The following is a 22,980-nucleotide window of genomic DNA, read 5'->3' as shown; positions in this document are numbered from 1 at the left end:
ACAACCAGTGGTTCCGACCCAACATCAACCTCCCAACAAAGAATCCCCTCTTCACCTCAAACAAAGCATAAATCACCCAACAATCTAATGTTTGTCTCTAGAAACCAACAACAATTCCTTACAATATGCAAAATTCCAGCCTCTGGATCTCTGGGATGAGGGATCCATATATAGATATCTGTAAGGAGGATGAGTCAACTTGTGAATTGATTAGTGTCTTCTATCTGTCAGTTCTTGTTTCCACTTGGAGACTGAGGGCCTCTTACTCATCCTTGGTCGAATTCAGTGAGGCTAGTGTCACAGGAGAAGATTCTGGAAGCTTCCATTGCCTCTCCACCTCGTGGAATGACACTTCCATTTGTCATTTCTCGCCCATCGAACCCTACAAAAGGGAGTTTTGAAATGCAACGCACCCTCACAGTGTATTTAGGTGCAATGCAACGCACTTAGCCAGTGGAGCAGCTGAAATGATCTTGTTTTGACCAATTCTGAGTAGTTTCTGGTGGAGAACTTCTGGGAGAAGCTGTAATTTGTTGACCTTGTTCCTTTAGGGGTTAGAACAACACTTTTAGGGACTTAGGAGCCCTTGGTTTATAGACATTTCATGCTTGGAGTTGTAAGGCACAAAAATGTCTATAACAGTTGCCCCCTAAAGTATGAGGCCGTTAACCTTTTGGTGTCGGGTGAAATGCTTTATTATGAGGATCCGAAGTTCTTTCAATGCTAGGAGGAGACCTGTAATAAGATACAATACAATACATTATCTTCATACTGTTTTCATGATCTAGTTGAGGCGGGCATTCCCATGCTCAGCTTTATAAATTCATTTTCATGTACATAGGACAGACAATCGTCTGAGTGTAGACTGATGATTCTGATAGAGCCATCATCCTTTTGGTAGGATGATTATCTGTGCTGCAATGTTGTACATTTAATGTCTTTATTTCCCTGAATATATATCGCATCCCGGATGGATGAAACTAGATCCGGGGTCTTCAATCTCGTCCGATCTTCACTCGAAGTACAAGTCGATCCATGTGAGAAATGTTTTGAAGTCGAACATGGAAAGACATCGCTTGATTACCAGTCAATGATGTAAATTGTTAACAAGCGCGAGAGGAATCACCGATAATGATAATGATCCTCAAGGTACTGCAGTACAATTCACGTGGTGTGAATAAAGGACTTGGCGTCGAACACCACGCAAAATCTTTCGGTCGAAGGCCATTGATGTAAACCTGTCGCCGGAAGTGAGAAACTTGCCATTGAGGCATGCAAGCTTCAAAGTACTGAATGGGGTGTTCCTAGATCAAATTCTTTGATAATGAGCTGATGTCGACAAGAAGTGATCCATCACAGGAGGGCCTTAATGAATCCCACATCAATGACACGGAACGGAGCAAATGATTTTGATGGAGGTGAAAACGATCTGATGATATAAGGTTCAGGGTGGCAGTCATGAAAGAATGGAGTATAATGTATGGTAGTGGGTGAGACACAGGTGAATTCTATGGATGACTTCTCTCGAACATATCGGCGACACCGATGTGATGGATTGGTAGCATTAACCCCAAATGTGGATTGTATGGCGTGACCATGGTGATGTGACCGGTGAATGAAACAACCCAACCCAACTCGGACACGGAGTGGAAGTGTCATGTTCAAGAGCGACTTGCTACCAACAAAGTTTCTTTGAGTTTTCTTCCCAATTATACCCCAGTCATTGCTGACCAGTACCTCTTTATTTTTGTCAAACTGGAGGAGGATAACATATGCTTGTTCTATAATTTGCCCTTCGGGAAAACCCATCGCTATGTTTTAACGAGCCTAACGATAGTGAAACTCATTCTCGTCTAAAGACAAGTTTTTCGCTATTAATCTTTTTAACGAGTTTAACGACAAAGATAACTCGGTCCTTTTCAATTTTAGAGAGTCTGAAAAGGAACATAAAGGTAACTCCAAAATTTCTTTTTCGTCATCTAATCCCTTAAGTCCGAAAAAGTATAAAACAATACAGAAGGGATGAATTTTCGATAGTTTTAACGAGCCGAACAAAACAAGCGCTTGATCTTTTTGTGTAATAATCCCTCAGGTCCAAAAAGATTAAAATCTAGAGGAGGGATAGCACTTCATGTCCCTTTAACGAGCTGGAGAGGCCAATGGCTCGGCAATATTTTCATATTTTATGAGTTAGTTGAAAAGAGCTTAAAGGGGACTCGTCTTTTGAGGAACGAGTGATAAAACGGGTAGCAGTTGATTCTGGGTAAGGTTTGGAATTTTCCAATCACGGCAGTGTCACAAGGATGGCTAGTGAAATCACTCTTCGCAGCTGTTCCTCAAAATGGGTAAACAATCAAATGGAGGTGAATGATCGGCCAATGAAAAGTGGAGGTGACGGTGCAAACACGACCAAGGCTTTAACGGCTGAAGTATTACATTCACGATGGTTATTTACCGAGGAATAGTTCATTTTTTAATGAGCTTAAACGCGGGTGGAAACATTTGCTCATGTCTTATGTTTATTTTTTAACGAGCTTGAACTATGTGCTAAAACTACTCGATTAATCCAGTCTTGTGATAAGAATGTCCCATATAAAAACGGCAACTTTTAGAGTTTTGCCCCACATCCTTTCTTTATGCAAGTTAGGAAATGACCAATCCTACGAGTTTAAAGGGTTAGAGGTCCTAAAAATTTAAAAAATAAATAGTCGCTCTTCGCTTGCACTCCAAAAGGTTTGCATGCCCCCAGGTATAAAATAGAGTTTCAAGGTTACCCCTACTTCTTTCCGATAAAACATTTGTTTTAGCGAGAGAGGCCTACCTCTTATAGGATACCAAAGATAGTTCTATTTACGGCGTAAACAAAACACTTCTCTGGTGATGTCTACCGAAATAAACAAAGGTGAGCGATGATGCCCACCAACTCACATAACTTTGACAAGAGAATCTTGTTCTAGAATAACCCCCTCTTCCAATCACGGACGGGGGTACAAACTAGTCATATTCTCTCGCGGAAACCTACCCTATACCCGAAGTTTTCCTGCCGAAGTAGACCAGGGTGCATGCCCTCTAGGTTTCAGTCATGTCCCTCCAAATCACTCGCGCTCATCGGGAGGACGGACTGGAGATTGAGACATTTCTTGCGTGAAAAGACCATTCAGGGATGGTATATGACTATTTGCTATGCGTGATCCGGGAAATGAAAGCTGGTCCACGAGCTTGACCACTCTTCCTTCGTGCGGAAAACCCATCACTCTAAAGAGTGATGAGACAATGGCTCTCATGCAATAAATATAGTCTCGTCCAAGGAGTAGATTGTAATCTAGAGGTCCTTGAACTACCATTACATTCATGTGAATGGTTTTCCCTCTCAATGTTATGGGCACATCGAGAAGGATCCCTAACGGTCGACTGGTTCCTTTATCAAAGCCTGTTATATTTCTCATCTCAGGCAAAAGCGATGGCGAACCAAGCACTTTCCAAGCAGTTGAGGAAAGGATACTCACAGAAGCCCCCTCATCTATGATGGTACCAGCCATAACCATTCTATATATTTGAACAATAATCCGGAATGGTATATTGGCCGATAAACGGGGTCTACCTAGTTGATTCCAGTCGAAGGAGACAACTAGGTTGCTTGGAGGTGGGACCGAATAGACGGCCGGGTACGACTCTGACGAACTTCCTTCCTGTGGTAAAGGAACGGGTAAATTGTCCCCATGTCCGTTGGAGTCTGTGCTTATGAAAAGAATTTGGACGGTGTCATCCTTGTTCTCTTCAGTGATTGTATCATCTGAAGATGGAACCTTTGAAGGCAAGACCGGGTCAACTGTCGCCTCGACCTTTTGACTTTCATCTGGTATGGATTCAGATGGTTCATCTTCAATGACAGATGCATCGGCCGACCACCTGAGCGGGTCAGCCGGATTTTCAACTAGTGACGGACTCGGCAAGAGTTTTTTATATCCAGGAGGAAGTCGTAACGGTGAAACCGGACGATCATCCAAAACTCTTTTAGCTTCGTCTAAGAAGGGACAACGGTGGACGGCATGATCGCCTTCACACAGTTTACAAGGAAATCTATATTTTCCTTTTTGTCCCGGGGCTTCACTTTCACTAGTTGACGGTGTGTTTTCAACATGATCATCAGAGGTTGACGACACCGGGTTGTGCAAACGAGGAGACCATTCCCTTAAGATCCGAGGGATGCAAGGACAATCTCTGTGAAAGTGGTCTCCTTTGCAAATGACACATGGCGATTTAGGCTGGTCGGTGCAGTGTGTGTATTTTCGTTAGACGACACTCATTTGCCCCCATTCGCTTTCGGATCCTTCTTCTTCTTCTCTTTCTTCTTATTTTCCTTCTTCTCCTTAGGAACTTGACTTTTGGCTTTACCAGCCCCATCAAGCGAAGAGGAAGGAGGAGAGGAAGAATTAGAGGAAGTAGAAGGTTGGTGGGTAACTCTGGTCTCGTCTAATTGCTGATTCGATTGTTCAAGAATAGTGGTGTTCTGAACGACAGAGGTTGAGAAGAGCCATACAAGCAAACCAATTGTCAGTCCCGGAAGTGACAATGTGGCCATATGGGGTTCACCAACATCTCCCCAAGAGGAGAAGGGACTAGGATTTCCTCCAAGGGGAATTCCTTGGTTGGTGGACTCCATTTTCTCAACCCAAGATCAACATAGGAAAGGGGTAATGAATATTCCGTTTAAAATAAATTTTTAGACGCTTTGACACAACTTGTTTTTTCAGTTTTTAAGAGTCGAGAAAAAACAAAATATGACTCTAGTCTCCTTCGATTTTTAATGAGCCTGAAGTGACAAGCGCTCAGATGGACCTTTTCCATTAAGGAGTCTGAAAAGGAACGAAAGGGACTACTCTGGAAATCTAGGTAGAGGGAGTACCAAATCAATCGCAAAACTGCAGAATAATTTTTATGGTACGGCAGTCAATCTTCCCAAATGTTGTGTTCAATGCATTTCGATCGATAGGGCGGCAGACACGGCTTCCTATGGATAAAGGATTTAAGCCTATAGGGGTCTCCCAAAATATACTCGACGGTACGTGGGAGCACAAGTCTGTACTGGCACTTATCTTCTCAAAGTTGAGGAATCACCCAACCATCAGTGAGAACAACAGTTACCAGGCTTTACGACACCAGAATACGTCTCTAGCCTAGACCTCTAAATGTTGTGTGTTAAGTTCCAAAGCGTTGTTAGATTCATTGAATTTATTTTAAGTTGATCTTGTTTATGAAGTTTGCCTTTCGGGTTCACCACGAAATGTAGATGTAATTCCTAAAATGCAATCTAAAGATGATAAACAAACTTTTATCTCTTTTGTGCAATGAAAATCCTAGCTACTAGGGGAAAAGAAAGACAGAATCTTTTCACAAAGAACAAAGAGCACACTGTAAATGCACTTTCCTAAATCAAGCCAAACAGACTGTCTATATGCAAATGCACATGCATGTATTTGTTTTCGACTTTCTTAGTATTGATGCTAAAAATAAAGTTGATGTACAAATCTGAATTTCTTTTCAAGCGACAAATATAAACAAGCTCTTTTTCAAAATCAAAAACAGAGATGATTACGACACCTTACGATTTTGAAATGAACACTTGTTCTTGACACTAGAAAATCACAAATTCAGACCAAAGGCAATAGTAACAGTATAATCGACCATCAACAGCAATCAAACTTTCTCCTATGATCGAAATCGACACTTGCGACAGATTCAAATCAAAGGACGACAGTACGACTATTCTACTTTTGCAAAGGAAAACTGTAAACGACTCAACAAACACATAAAAACATCTACAGTTCTTTTGTACAAAGGAGGCGGAATAACAGCAAGGAAAAGAGGCTTCAAACAGACATATACTGACCACAGGCAGCAAAATTTAGGGATAGAACTGGAAAGAATGAAGCACAAGAACCACAGCTGCACAGAGCTAGTCTGATCAGCGCACCTGTAACACAGAGAATCTGAAATGTAGCGCAGGTTGCCCCTTCGAGAAGTGCGCTGAAATTCAGGATCTCTGAACAGTACCTGCACTGGGCCAGAAACGAGACTATGTCCGGGTTCCAGGTCACAGTTTGCAGTTCAATCCTTGGTTTTTGGCCGAGTAAAAAGCAATCGGTAATGCAACAATCAGGGGTAGATCTAAGGAGGATCTAAGAGCTATCACAAGGGCAATCAGATAGTTTGTGAATCAACTGTTTAAATCATAAACAGATCCAGTGAATGGATTGAAGCAGCAGTTATCTACTTTGCATTTGTTATGGCACATGCAGTTCGAAAGATACTTATAAGTTTATGAAACAAACAACAAAGAATGATACACAAACAAACTAATTAGACATCCCCAGTGGAGTCGCCATTTTGTTACAAGGAAAAGTGTCTATTTAGAACTGCTCTATCCCACTAAGGTGTGACAGCTGCCTTAGAAACAAACAGAGAAAAACTACTTTTGTATTTCCTTTATGAATTATAGATAGAGAGGAATAGAAAGAACCAACCTGTGTCTTGCACTAATCCTTTGATCCAATCCCTCTCTTCTTTGATAGTCTCCAGCTACCTGCTCCCTTGCTTGCCCAGCTTCACAAAGTACCTGTAAGATCACAGAAGAAGAGCACTATACAAAGACATGGATCTATATTCATAAATAACTTAGGATCAGATTTAAGTTAACCATACAAATGTAACAAGCATCAATGATACAAAAGCATGAAGGAGAACTCAAATAGTATTTATTGATAAACAATAAAAGATCCAGGAGGAGTTACAACCAGTGGTTCCAACCCAGCATCAACCTCCCAGCAAAGAAGCCCCTCTTCACCTCAAACAAAGCATAAATCACCCAACAATCTGATGTTTGTCTCTAGAAACCAACAGCAATTCCTTACAATATGCAAAATTCCAGGCTTTGGATCTCTGGGATGAGGGATCCATATATAGATATCTGTAAGGAGGATGAGTCAACTTGTGATTTGATTAGTGTCTTCTCTGTGTCAGTTCTTGTTTCCACTTGGAGACTGGGGGCCTCTTACTCATCCTTGGTCGAATTCAGTGAGGCTAGTGTCACAGGAGAAGATTCTGGAAGCTTCCATTGCCTCTCCACCTCGCGGAATGACACTGCCATTTGTCATTTCTCGCCCATCACACCCTATAGAAGGGAGTTTTGAAATGCAACGCACACTCACAATGTATTTAGGTGCAATGCAATGCACTTAGCCAGTGGAGCAGCTGAAATGATCCTGTTTTGACCAATTCTGAGTAGTTTCTGGTGGAGAACTTCTAGGAGAAGCTGTAATATGTTGACCTTGTTCCTTTAGGGGTTAGAACAACACTTTTAGGGACTTAGGAGCCCTTGGTTTATAGACATTTCATGCTTGGAGTTGTAAGGCACAAAAATTTCTATAACAAGCATGGGCCATATTCACTCCAAGTGGCGAGTTAGTGAGTTTTCAAGGGATTTGTATCGGTCATTCTACGAACATTATTTTTGAGTATAGCGCATTGATCAAAATCATCTCTGATGCCATTTCACTTTGCATTCGACGAATCATCATTAGGCTAGACTCACAACTTGTCTTACTACAAATTATGAATTTTTATACCATCTGAAATCCAAAGATTCATCGTATATTCCTTATAGTTTGTCTCTTGGAAAGACATTTTGATTACATTCAATATAAACACATTTCCACAAACTTTAACACATTGATTGATTCTTTAGAGAATTACGTGTTAAACAGACATTTACGACATATGTAAAGAGTAAATTTTCAATTCATATCAATAGTTGAATACGATTACACATAACCATACAAAAACACTAAAAGTAAAATGGATAGATGTTCAAAGTTTTTACAAAAATTTGTGTCGAAGACATGTTGGTCATTTGACCTCAAAACCTCAAAATTCATGTAGTAAATCATCCTAAGTAGATCTAAGTATGCTCATGGTAACATGTCACTACCTGAGCTATCATGCGCAATAGCCTCATCCAATGGTTAGGTACACCAACAGTATGGTGTTGTAGTCTCATTGGTAACTCCTTGATCTGAACTTCTGGTATATCGAGGGTTAACCCCTCTATATGATGTTGCAACTCCGTCAATGTCTCGATCAGATCTAAATCTTGGAGAACTACTCTTATGACATTTCTCCTCGCTAGTTCACCCGCCTCCTATTGATGACCCATTGGTCGAATAGTGCCAACATCTATATACACGAGAACATTTTTAGTTTAGTCTTGGAAACATCAAAAAACACAAAAACATGTAAAAACTCAAAAAATCAAAAATATATGGTCAAAACAATTTACCTATAGCACCCCATTGAGCACCCACTAGTAGTCTCAAATCTGGATCTCTACAAAAATCCATCCCTACATATGGATGCTCCTGTATGACAATATGTTGTCAATAGAGCCAACTGAAGAATGCGGTAGAAAATGAGATTGATGACTAACCAACGTGTCTAGCCATCAACTCTACCCATATCTGCATCAGTGGATCTCTAGAACTAGCTAAACTTAGTGTCACATGCTGAGGTTGCATCAATGGAATTCTCTCCAAAGTAAAAGCAATCAAGATCAATCCATAGCTGAATTTTTTCGTCTTACCGCTTTTTACTTTAGTGAACTGCTCTTTCATCAAAGAGAATACTTCCTCACACCAGTTGAACATAGTTGGCTCGTGACACTCAATCACATACTGCATGTATGATATATTCGCGACATGAAGTGTCACGCTACCCTCTAGCTTTGCAATAGTAAAGAGGATTGTTCACAAGGGCATATCATGAACATCCCTAATGTTTATCTTTCCATCTTTGCTAGGTTGTGTACTTGGCCGGTAGAATATTCAAATATAGTCCCTCAATGATTCACCCCCACGAGCAGAACCTAAAAGAGAAATGCGGGCACCACATCTCGACAATCCTGTGATAAATTAAATATAATCGATCAATATAGGGAGCACTTTGTCCCCTATGTGAAAAACTTGTTCCGTTGGATCCCATGAATGAACCAAGAACTACAATAGTTCTAACTTGTTCCTCATCCCAGATAACCTGAAATATTTGAGTAACCCACAATATCTAAGGACCTCAACAGTACCAAGATCATTTAGGGCAACCATATCTTGTTCTTCATGTTCTCTTTCACGCCATGTGATAGCCATTGTGATCCAATCAAAGTCTGAAATCACACCATAAGCTTAGTTAGGATCCTTTTCATGCAAAAATGTGAAGAGATTTTGGGTAGAAATTATGAATCAAATTTCTAAAATGTGCCCAACGCACCCTTGATCTTTAGACAGTGTGATGTAGATCGGTTTCCCTTCTGTTTGACTGCTTTGTCGATGCATAAGGGTGCATTGATTCTAGGGCGTGATATATTTAGCCTAGGGACCCCAAAATGCTAAAATTTTGGCCTAAAATTGAAAAATAATGACCTTAAATGAAAGAGAAGAGGTAGATCTCCTACCTAGTCCTGATGGCACAAAGAATGATCCACAAAATCTCCTACAATAATCTATTGAAGTTTGAGGTAAAAAACTAGTTCAGAGGACAAAATTGAATGGTAAATGTCAAATGGTAAAATGACTTGGTAAATTCTTGTTTTATGGTTATTTCATGTTCATTGAATAAAATATAATTTTTACCTATTTTTACCAATGAAATAGGTATTTTAATCCGTTTGGTGGTTCTTTGAGCAGGTTTACAACTGACATAGTGAATTTGATGTGCATGATCGTAAAATGTACTTTTGACCACAGAGTGACTTTTCACATTCCATGTGGGACCCTTAGGTTTCCACACATTTTACATTTTCTCATTTTTGGAAATTAACATAATTACATTCCACAAATGATGTGGAAAAATACATTGACACATATGACTATGTAATGACGTTTTGAGAATCCATGACTTGTGATGGTGACATAAGACTTCATTTAATCAATGCCAATAGCTTCTCCTTGATGTTGTCACTTTGAATTATTGAGGATGGATTTTTTCTTGTTATTTAACTTCACCCTACAAAGGGTCTAGATGAGCGTTGAAACCTTCCAAGTCAGCATGAGTTTCCATGTATTTGTCTTGGTCCAAGATTCATTCAAGTCCTTCATGATGGTCACTTTGGTTCTTCTTCTCTACAAGTTCTCTCTTGTAGCCTCTCCTTGATGACTTGCCTTGAGGATCACCTTTCCATGTTGAAATGATAAAACCTACAATTGAAGTCACTCATTGCAAGACCATATCAGTCTAGAAAACCCCTATTCTACCTTTGCTTTCTCATGGAAGAGGTTGATTGAGATGAGGCTACAAGCAAGGGCTTTGAAATAAATATTCTTAGAATTGTGCAGTTGAGGACTATAGGGACCCAGGGATGACTACACTATCCTCTATAACTATGCAATGCACAATTATGGAAGGCTTATGAAGATTCTGCACAGTTGGGAAGTCTGAGAGACTAGGAGATGTGCTTGATGACTAAGGAGGCACAGTGCACAGTACTCAAGGAAGAGGAGATTGAGATTGCATAATTTAACATCATAGGGGCTAAAGAATGACCTTAATATCCACTATAACTATACAATGCACATTAGGAGGAAATATAGAACAAGCTATTGCACAGTGAGGGGTTTCAATCAGCAAGAGGAGAATGACAAGCCATTGTAACTACATAATGCGAAGTGATTGAGGGATAGGCTCATTCAATTGTGTAGTTAAGGATTTTAGTGACCTAGAGGTGACCTACTAAACACTCGAACTACACAGTGTGTAGTAGGAGGCCCACTAGATGAAGGAATTGCACATTTGAGCAAGTAAGGGAGGCAAGGAGGTGAGGTTTCACATTGTAACTATGCAATGCACAGTAACTGAAAACGAAGCTTGGGATATTGTGCAATTGTGCAAGTTAGTGACATAGTGAGGCTTCACTATCCACTACAACTATGCAATGGGCAATCTAGGGTAGGAGGAACTATGAACTGCACAATTGACAAGGCTAAGCAGCCAAATTGATGGCCTAGACTCCAAGGTTTCACAATGTGTGGGTGGAGAAGGATATTTTCCTCTAGTAATGTGTGGTGTGAAGTTGCAAGAGGTAGGAGATGCTTCATTATGACTTAAAACTGCACAGTGCACAGTTCTAGGAGAATGGCTAGTAAGTCGTAAAGGCAGTGAAAGCTCTAAAAATCAATTATTGTGAGATCAGTGAATCAAGAGAGAACAATACATGCAAACATGTCTTGAAATAGTCATACAACACACGTATAACATCAACACAAGCCAAAAGAATCCATAGTACCCAAAATCCACATTCATACCTTGAAATGACAACAAAGCGACACTTCTTTCTATGTTCAATAGTTAAAATGTAGTTTTGCGACACTTAGAATAAAAGTTATGACATAAGTGTTGATTGTAACCAGAAAATGCGATAAGAAGTGGGAGGGTTTTAGAACATATTCTTATGATATATACGAGAAACTAATGTAGAAGAGTTCTCTAGAGCTACCTCAATTGGTTCACCAAAGTGAGACACATGCAGGAGTGGAAACAATCAAAAGGGATACTTGCGACTATGAGAAAAAATGAAAACAACACTTGCAAAAGTTAAAGAAAGTGAAAGTGACACATGCCAGAGTGAAGAAACTGAAAAATAAACACATCTTCAAGTGAAAGTAAGAAAAAATGGCAGTCAGGAAAGTTAAAATGACACTTGTGAAATCAAAGGTGTGTAAAAGTGGCAATTGAGAAAATTCACCCGAATGATGATACTATTGCAACTAAGAGTGAGAGAGATTATCAGATGATGTTGCACACTAACCGTCAGCATGGATTTCATAGTGCACTATCCTTATGGACTACTTAGTCACTGTCAACAGTGATTTTGAAATCATTTTAACTAAACATTGTGCAAGCACTATTCCTAGAGATTGTGTAAGCACTAATCTGAAGGACTACGCAATTCTTATCTTCAAGAGTAAACATTGGCTACTAAGCTTATTAGGAAGGGGTGATCTTATGAATGCTTCAAAAGCTAAGCATGTGTAAGAAAGTGGCTTTGATGCTTAAATTCTCATAAGAAGACATCATCAATTAGAAAAGAATCAACCAATCATGAAGCGACAATGGAAAACTTCAAATTACATATCATAACGTCATAAGTAGGCTCCAAAATTCAAGTATAGGAAAAAATTTGGAAGGTATTTGATGCAGTGACAATAGATCATCACAAATTTACTATCAAATTTAGGAATGTTGGAAGGTAACTTGGTCAACATGGTGGGCCAGTGTACAATATGGTATTATTGATCAACTGTTGTGAGTAGAATCACCCTAGGGTCTTGGGTTGAGAACCCCAACAGAGTGGAAGCCATACATTATAAAGAGACACATAAACAAGAAGTCCTAATACTTAAACTACTGAAGTAGGAAGAAGAGGTGTTACCCAAAGGTCCTATGTTTGAGGTCGTTCTCGTAGGGTCCAAACCCTCTGCATCTTCCAACGCCATAAAACATGCAACTCATTCAAGAAAAGCATGTACAACAACAGTAATAGAAAGCATGTTCATGATATAAGTGTTGGATCATATAATAATGTAATAAAATAAGCATTAACATGAGATTTTATAAGCAAATCGTAACATAAATTAATGCATAAAGACCATAATCATCAGGAACAAGACAATGCCTCTTTATTGATGTAAGCTAAAGAAAATAAAGAAGAACTACAATATGAGTCATCCACCAGATCTAAGTGAAACCATCCTCCCGATCCGTCCTGCCCAGGTGTTATAACTCCATTTACCACCCTTGGTATTTGTGATGCTTGTTTTATGGCCTAGGGCAACCCCTCCTTACAAAATTGGTCCAAATATTTTAAAAATAGTGTTTTATTCAATGTACACTACTTTGCCCTGAGATAAAAGTGTGTACATGCGAGTTAGTCAATACCCAACCCCCGTATATGTGTTAAAACACTTAAAAAAATTAAATTTCCTTGACTATGGGCAGAGTTCACGGGTTTTACCTGTTGATTACCTCCTAGTGCCTGTGGCCCAACTGTTTCCCAACTAAAAGACTAATTGGGAGAAGTATAAATAGACTTCTATGGGAAGGCCTTAAGGAGGAGAAGAGATAGAATTACTATACTGAGATTATCCCTGACTAAGTCTAAAGTATCCCTATGCTTCAATCACTTCCCCAAGTTTCAAGAAACCCTTGTTTCCTTATGTGTTGATATTCTCCCATTTGCTTGAGATATCATGGTATTGGTTATGGAAGGAGGTTGTTGAAGACTAGGACTGGACGGATCTGGAGGATGGTTCCACTTGGAGCCGAAAGAATAAGACTCAAGGGAATTCTCTTCATGTTGGTTATAGCTTTCTACAATAAAAAGAAACTCTGTCTTGTTCCAGATATTGACTTTGTCTATGCATCAGATATTGTTGCAATTCATGTATGAATGTTATTTTGATGTATAACTAATCATTTGCTTATATGATATAAAGTTAGTTTCATTAAAATGCTTTATCTATATGTTGCTATGTATGTTCAAATTGGTTGATTTTCATATTCTAAGATCATCAAGAGTTGCAAAGGGTCAGAACCCTACTAGAACTACCCAAATGAAGGACATCTGGGTATGGTCGCTATCGCATAGTTTGTTTATATAAGCATGTTGCCTGAGTTGTATGAGTGTTTCCTACTGTAGTTTTCTCTTTCTCTATTGGGGTTTCAACCCAAAGCCCTTGTTACACAAAAATATCATCACCATGATTATTTGCAATCAGTATGGGTCTATCATCACTTGTACTGTCCTCCTAAGCAAGTCTCAGATCTCAGCTCTTCAAATCAAGCTTTGAAAATGAGAGAAAGACATTAAAAATCAATGTAACTCTGGTTCCGCACTTTCTCTCACTGTCACCTGTGGTCCTGCACCTTATGTGTACAAAAACTGCAGACCTGCCCGCTCTGTCCCTAATGGTGTAGGTGCGGACCCCTGTGAAAGTCAAAAGGCGCAAGTTTTATCTTAAAAAACTCACTTTGGGTTAATTCTAGAGGTTTCTAGAAGGAATTTTGACGTGGATTGTTCGCTCTGAGGTGGTTCATGCATCCCAAAAGAGAAGGAGCTAATCCCTTGATGAGAGGAGCTATCCCTTTGAAGGAGGGCTTTATCCCTCTGAAGGAGTACCTAGTAACCTCCCTCCATTGCACTATAAATACACGCATTGGGTTAGTTGCTAAGGAGTTTAGAAGCTGAACATTTTTTAGGGTAAATGCTGGTGAAATCAAGACTTCCTAGTTGAGCTTAAGAGGAGAGATTACATACCTTTTTGGCTTCATTGGGGAGTGAGTGAAACTTGTCAAAGTAGAGGAGACTTCTTGCTGGACCCTGGGAGGAGCTTGTACAGCGTCAAGACACAGGTTGTAAAGTTCTTCTTTTGAATTAATACAATCAAACTCATTTTTCTCAACAAGTATCTCATGTTATTTGTTTCATGGACTCCTTGACTTTCATGTTAAATATGTTTTATGCAATTGGCTTTTCAGGTGCTATTTCATTTGTTTTCCTTGTTTTTGTTTGCAGATTCGCGACAAAGGAGCTCATTTGGATCGAAGGAGCGAGGGCATCCACAAGCTTGCGTTGGACCTAAGGTAGGCCCTAAAAACACTTGTTTGTCATTGTTTATCAAAGCATATTTAGAGAAAGATAGTGTCTGGTTGGTTTGCTTGTCATTAGGTCTTCTTTAGATTCTAGGAAGGTCTATCTTGTCTACAAGATCGACTTATTCTATGTGACAAAATGGCGACTCCACTAGGGACTTGATTGTTTTCCTTGTTTTTACTTTGACCTGAGAAACTATGTTTTTGTTTCTGTTTTTGGCTTGTTGTGTGTAAAATTGGGTAGAGTTTGTAGATCCAGGGTTATTTTTTGTTTTTCATAGCTTTGGGAGAGGACCACACCCTAGCCATTTGACACAGTGCGTACCTACCTGTAGCTTGGCTTTTAGCACAAAGCGGGACCGCACCTGTGTCAACTGTGGGCCTGCGGACCCTGTCAAAATTTTGAAAAACCTAAGATTTCCTCTGTTAGTCAGCTTAGATTTTGTTTAGAAATTGTTATCCACTACCCAGACCTGTATATAACTTGTCAGAGGCTTTCCTTAGATTGATTTCGTTAGTGTTAGGGTTTTAGGTGAAATTCCTAGGAGTTTTCCTTGTTGGGCTTGTTTTTCATTTTGGTTGTGTAGTGGCTCTAAGCTTAGAAGTTGTAGGGACTTCAGATCACCTTAGTGTCTACCAGACTTCTTAAGAGTCTGACCATTTATGAAATCTCCCCTTGTTGAGGAATCTGCATTGAGTTTTCTCTTTACAAAACTTCGAAAAGCTTGTGTTTGAAAGTTTGTTTTTTCATTTTCAAGAAGAAAACAAAATTGGTTGTTCTTGACTGATTTGTGATTCTGCATAAATTGGTCCTTAGCTTACATCTAGCTAAGTAAAACATCCTTAAAAAAGACTTTTAGTAGGCTTTGACTTCAAATAGGTTTTTATAATTTGTAGATCTCAAAGTTAGTCATTTTCATAGTTTTGAGTGTTTTATTAAAAAATATAAAAATCTCTTTTGGAAAAAGTTTGTTTTGTAGTGATTGAGTGCTTTGAAACGAAAAAGGGAAATTTTTGTGAAATAACTAGTTGTCTCGTTTTGAATGCATTGGAAAAGGACAAAAACTCTTCTTTTAATTTGTTTGATTGAGAAAGATTTGTGTTTACAAAGTATTTGCATTTTCAAACTCTTTCTTAGTTTAGAAGTTCATCGAAGAGAAAAAGATTGTTTAAATCATCTTAGGTGCATTTTTAGTGATTTTGAGTCGAGTCTTCATACCACTAGTTTCATCTCCGCACCTTTGGACTTAAACAAAAACCAATAAAAAATAACGCTTAAAGTAAAATTCATCTAGTAACATTTTTATTTCTAGGGCTCTGATACACCAACTTAGCTTAGGCTAGTGTCTTGGAGTAGGAGAGTAATTAACTCTCCAAGACAATAAAAACAAACAAGTAGTTGTATCTTGTGGTAGGGAAGAAATCCAATTGTTGCATTTATGCTCTGGGAAAGCTCCTCTTAAAGGAGAAGCATGAGATCGTGTCCGAACCAGTGTGGGAATCAATCCTTCCTCATTGGGAACGACGCCAGATATTCACGTATTAAAAACGATAAACCTCGGATTAACCATTGTCGAGGAGCCTGGGGTCACTTGTTGGTAAACCTTGGATTATGTCAAGGAGCCTTCACGGGGATTGAGCTTGCTACTCTGCCCTTGTGTGCGTATCGGATCGTAGACTGTTCCCCCAGGTATATTTGTTTCAGTTGGTAACCTTAGTGGCAATATTCTTTAGGACTCTTCCTGAGGTGACAGTGGTTGGAAGATCCCACTGTACCTGGAGCAGATGTCGGCTAGACTCACTTGGATTTTCTGGGGTGTTCTCTTCACTCGAGACGGTTAAGTGGACGAACTTGTGCCAGTCTATTCATTAAGCAGGTTACCGGGGTAACTGTTCCAACCACCATTTCTGTATTGAACTCTGCGACGTTGGATTTCATCACCAACTAGTGTTTTCAGTACGGAAAGTTACTGTTTGTGTGTGTTTGATCTCCTAGATTCTTTAGGCGTGTGATTCAAATTTGTTTGGTTCTTTAGAGACTTTAGGTGCTTTTCATTGAGATTTTACTTTGTTTGCGTGTGCAGTAGTTAAAAGTTTTCAACTGTGGCTGAATTACCAAGGCAGTCCCATAGACTTCGGGGCCAATCTCCTGAGTTTGTAAACGTGGCTGAGTTACTGAGGAAGTCCCATAGACTTCGGGGCCAACCTCCTGAGGAAGTACCGAGCCAGCTTGAAGGCTTGAAAGTCCTCGTAACTCCTAGAGACAGTAGAGTTGGGTCACCTGAGGAAGGAGAATCTTCTTTGATTATACATCCTGATTTTCAACCATTAGTGGTAGATTATAATCCACAGTCAGTGTCTGTTTCCAAAGTTACTGGTAGCTTTTCATCTACTAGTGATATAGGTGAGGAACCTGAAATATCTGAGCCTGAAAGTGAATTTTCTGCTACTCTAACATCGGGGTTTGTTTCTCCAACTTCTAGTGGTCCTGGTTCACCTAGGGTAGAAAGAGTAATCACCCAAGATCTTCCTTCTGGACTTATCGCTATTGAAGAACTTGCTCCAGAAGAAGAAGTAGGAATCCCTATCCCTGAAAATCAACCTGTTATTGAGCTAAGGGAGCATGAATCAATTTTTTACAGTCCACCTAGGAGCAGTTCTTGGTATCTTTCTTTGACTAATTTTTTAGAAAACTCAGGGTTAAGTTTTTCACCACCTCGTGCTCCTTATCACCCAACACCTAGAGGTTTTTATACTCCTGTAAATATGTCTAGACAGTCATCCATGTTTACTCAATCGCCCAAATCCTTTTTGTACGGTGGTCCTTCTATTCCCTCCGGGTATTAGTCCCTTTCTGGTACTTTTTCGGGAGCATCTCCTCAACCCATTGAGCAAGGGTTATTAACTGGAAGCAATGGTACTAAGCCGTTGAGCGTAGAAGACATTCTTTTGATGTCAGGTTCTATTCCCAATCCTCAACCTCAAGGTGGCCAGTTACCGCCTTGGGGGCAGCCTCAATTCTCGCCTGGGGGGCAACCTCAGGGTACACAATTTGTATCTAGGGGGCAACCTCAAGGACAATACATACCTATGGGACAGTACGTTCCTCAAGGTCAACCCCAAACTCAATATGTACCCCAAGGTCAACCCCAGTATCAATTTATACCTCAAGGTCAACCCCAGTATCAGTATGTGCCTCAAGGGTATCAACCCCAAGGTCAATACTCGAACCAAGGTTTCCAACCACCCTCCGGTCAAACATATGTTCAAGGAATGGGAACTATACCTTTCAATTATCAATCCTACCCTCAACCTGGTTATGGTCCTCAGTATTCTCAACCAGTTATGGGTCAGTACCCCGGAATGAATATAGTGTGGGATCCATCGCAAGCTCAACAGGTGTTGCAGCCAAATGTAGAGTTGTCATCTCAAACTGGACAACCCTTAGTTTTTGGTTCACCCAAGCAACTAGTCCAGTCTAACATTCAAACTTCTGTACCTTCGGTAGTTTCTCAGCCTGGGCCTAGTACACCTCGTACTCCACCTCAAATGACTGCTAAAACTACTGCAACATCTGTTCGATCTACCCCACCTACTTCTGGAGTATCGACAGCTCTGGTTTCTACTGTTCCTGTATCTACTCCTCAAACATCTTTACCACCATCTGGATCTACGATTCAAACTTCGGTTCAGATGCCTGTAGGACAACCTGGTTCAAGTACGGTTGTCACAATTCAACCACAATTTACTTATCAACCGTACCAGGGACAGTACCAATTCGGTCCTACTGTGCAGCAGCCAGTCTATCAGTATCAACCGTACCTTGGGTACACTTATCAACAACCTCAACAACCCCAGTACGGTTCGGTTAATCCTGGTTTTCCGGGAGGATACATTATCCCGAACGCAATTCCTATTCCTAGTTATCCTGGATATCCTCCTCCTGGGGCTGGTCTTATGACTCAGAGTTTTAGGGATCCTAATCGGCAGTTACCATTTATCACAACATTGGACTTACCTGACTTGTCCCGCCTAACGAACGATCCCATTAATTATCTTCCGTTTTGGCCACCAATGCCGAATAAGTTGCCTAGTGACATTCCCAAATTCAAAGGTAAATCAGGAGAGGACCCGTCGAATCACGTGATGACTTACCACCTCTGGTGTGCGTATAACTCCATTACAGATGATTCAATCCGTCTTAGACTTTTCCAGCACACTCTAATTGGTCTCGCGGCCAAGTGGTACATTGAGTTACCGCGAGGCACTTTTTATAATTTTAGTCAGTTAGCTACCTCGTTTTTTACTCATTTTCAGTTGCCAGTCCGATATGACAATGGCACGGAATTGTTAACTTCGCTAAAACAATCGACATCCACTTACATTTCAGATCATATTCATGAGTGGAGACGTCGACGGCATTTAGTGAAGGTATTTATTCCGGATCAGATCTTGGCAGAGTGGTTTGTGAAACCTTGTCGCCAAAGATCACTGAAGATGTTGCTAAAGCCGGAGTTGTTACTGAGGAGCAAGTAATTTCTCAAGCACAGTACCTTGACTTGGTCTATACTCAGTCAGGTACGTTACACGAAAAAATCCCCGATCTTCCCAAGCAAAATCAAATCACTGCAGCTCCTTCGGGATCTCATGCCGTTGATTGTATGATTGGCATGGTTAACACTAAAAGTAAGAAGAAGTCTTCCAAGAATTCTTCCCCTATCATAACCTTGCCTGATTCCCCAACAAGAGATTCTTCTGCAGAGATTTCCACCGATATTCACGTTGTAGAGTCATCTACAGCCAAATCAAAATCCGGTGGGAAGAAGAAAGGAAAGAAGAAGAATAAAACAGACAAAAGTTCAAAGGAGAAACTTGAAAAGGTGAAATCAAATGATGAAAAGCGCAAACCTCGTTATCCTTGTCTCATTTGTGACGATGAACATTTTACAAGAGACTGCCCTCATTGTGCAGAGGTTGCGAAAATTGTCAAGGGTTCCCAAACTCCTGCTGTTTTGAAGGATCCTTTTCCGGCGCAAGATAGTAAGATGATAGGTTCATCCTCGAATGCCAATGAAGAACCCATACTGATGATGTCCCATGTTAGGATTGCGACTCAATCGCAAGATTATGGTAGTAAAAGTCCTGTTGATGGTAAAGAAGAAGAATCTTCTCATTCTACTCCATCAACCTCAGCTCCCGGTTCCGATCCACTACAGATCAAGAAACCTAATCCAGACTTGGTAATCAAACTGCCCGCCAAGGGTATACTTCAAAAGTCAGCTTTCAATCCACATGCGATAGCGGCTTAGAATTATAAAATTGTTGAGGATTTAGTTGTTTCACCCTCAGCAATGTCGGCTTTGGAAGTGCTGCAATCATGTCCAGCACAACGCAAATTACTTTTGTCGGCTATAGGAGCTGTTGATGTTCAGGACCCGAACCTAATAATTTTTTATCTAGAAAATAGTACACCGCGTTTGCCTCATCAAATGGCTTTCCAGATACCAGTGATAGTCAAAAGCAGGCCTATTCATCGGACTGTAATTGATGAGGGAGCCTCAACGTGTATTATGTCGATACAGCGTTGGAGATCGCTTGGTTCTCCTTCACTAAATCAATCCCTGATGATTCTAAAGGCCTTTGATGGCCGTGGGTTTCATCCTTTTGGCATTCTACAGGATTTGCCTCTAGGGGTTGAAGGAAAAACCGTTAGTCTAGATGTGGAGGTGGTTGATGCCCCTCTAGATTACAACCTTCTCTTGGGTCGAAGTTGGTCTTACGCTATGACAGCGGTCGTTTCATCGGTCTTTTGGGTTATAAAGTTTCCTCATAATGGAAAGATTGTAACAATAGACCAACTGGCTTACTTTTCATCCAACCCAGCCTCTTCTGAGATTATTCAGCATGTCGGTAAAACGACTATCCCATATAAGGATGTTGGAGTAGGACTAGTTAAAGATGTCGGTTTACTGGGAACTTTTCCTTTTCCTCCAATCAACGCATCATCTTCATTTGCAACTACTCATATGATTACATCAGACACCATTGTTTATGATGATCCTTGGATCATTCCTTCTGAATCTGAGATAGACTCATTTGGTAATGCCATGCCTTTGAGTCCATATGAAATTGCCTATGAAGCCGTGCAGTCGTTTGCCGACCCATGTTCAACCGAAAATGACTTAATGAATGTGGTCCGTGAGGAATCACTTTTCACATCAACCTCGGATTTAACCACATTTTCTGAACTTTTTCACTATGATGAGCAAATTCGTGAAATCCTATGTGTAGATGATTTACCATGGGAAGATCTCCATCACAGATCTTCATTTTTACCTGAGGATGATCGTTTTGAAAATGATTTCTCATCAATTTTTACGACTGAATATGTCAAGGAACCTCAGAATCCAATGCAACATCCTGATTCTGAGTTAAATTTGGGAAACATCTCTCGAACTATTCCTATTGACATTTCGGTTAAGCCCGGAATTGTTGAGAACATTCATATAGGTGCCTCGTGTACAGATGACGAAATTCAAATATATAAGGCCCTATTTCAAGAACTCCGCGACGTGTTTGCCTGGTCCTATGAGGAAATGCTAGGAATTGATCCCGCGATTGTTGTTCATGAGATCAAGACTTACTCGGACGCTAAACCCGTCCGGCAACGTTTGCGTCAGATTCACCCACGAAAAGCTGCTGCAATTAAAGCAGAAGTTGAAAAATTATTGAAAGCAGGTTTCATTTATCCGATCCCATTAACGGATTGGGTATCGAATATTGTTCCGGTTAACAAAAAGTAGGGAACAATAAGAATATGCATCGACTATAGGGACATTAAACGAGGCTTTCCAAAGGACAATTACCCAACTCCCTATATCGATCAAATCATTGATGATTGTGCCGGCAACGGAATATTCTCCTTCATGGACGGTTTTTCCGGATACAATCAAATCAATATTCTACCTACCGATCAACCAAAAATGGCTTTCATTTGTCCATGGGGGACATTTGCTTATTGCAAGTTACCTTTTGGGCTTAAGAATGCCGGAGCTACTTTTCAAAGGGCGATGTCTTATGCGTTTCATGACATCAAGCACATTGTGCAACCCTATCTCGATGACTTGCCTGCTCATTCATTACATCGAGCTGATCACCTCGTCCATTTACGAGCAATCTTTATGAGGTGTAGGCATTATCATATTTGGTTGAACCCACACAAATATGTCTTTTGTATAGAAACGGCTCGATTGTTGGGGTTTATAGTTTCGAAATCCAGCATTCGCGTTGATCCTTCGAAGGTCGAAGCTATCATCAAATTGCCTCCTCCTTCGAGTCTTTGCCAACTCCAAAGTTTGCAACGGAAAGCAAACTTTTTACGACGATTCATTCCTAACTATGCCGAGGTTACAAAGGGTTTTACCCAGTTGTTGAAGCAAAATACTCCATTCTATTGGGATGAGATAGCTCAGAAATCTTTTGATGCACTCAAACACGCGTTGACCCATTCACCGTTGTTGCATCCTCCCAACTACAACCAGGATTACTTCTTGTATCTCGCCACCTCTCATTCCACCATTGGAATGGTCTTAGTTCAGGAAGATGAATTCAGAACTGAACATGTGATATATTACCTTAGTCGAACTTTAAATCCAACTGAGCTAAAATACTCACATGTGGAGAAATTGGGATTGGCAGTCGTTCAAGCTGTCCAACGTTTTCGTCACTACATTTTACTACGTAAAACTAGAGTAATTTCGGATTGCAACCCTATGATCTACATTTTGACCAAGCAATTGCTAGGGGGCAAGTACTCTAAATGGATTGTTATCCTGCAGGAGTTCGACTTGGAATTTTAGAAATCTAAGTCTAAGAAATCTTTAGTTTTTGCGAAGTTAATGTGTGACTTCCCGTGTGCTGACACGGAAACTGTGGCGGAGGAGCCCATTGCGGACGAATCCTTGTTTCTAATCAGCACTTTACATCCGTGGTATGGGGATATCATCATTTATCTCTAGACCCAATCCTTTCGGCTAGAAATTTCAAGTTCAGAACGTCGAAAAATTCGATTCCAGTCCCAACAATTCAGGATTATTGGAGATACTCTTTATCGCCGTGGGGCGGACTCTGTGTTTCGACGTTGCTTAACACATGAGGAAGCTGAAAGGGTTCTAAATGACTGTCACTCTAGAGCATGTGGCGGTCATATGTCTGGGTATGCCACAACCCAAAAGATATTGCGCGCTAGCTACTTCTGGCCGTCTTTATTTAAAGATTGTATTACGGCGG

This window comes from Pinus tabuliformis, chromosome 9, assembly GCF_031772625.1.
Source record: "Pinus tabuliformis cultivar Carrire ecotype Pingquan chromosome 9, CPIR1, whole genome shotgun sequence".
NCBI classification, from domain to species: Eukaryota; Viridiplantae; Streptophyta; class Pinopsida; order Pinales; family Pinaceae; genus Pinus; species Pinus tabuliformis.
Note: the sequence above shows the minus strand (reverse complement) of the source record.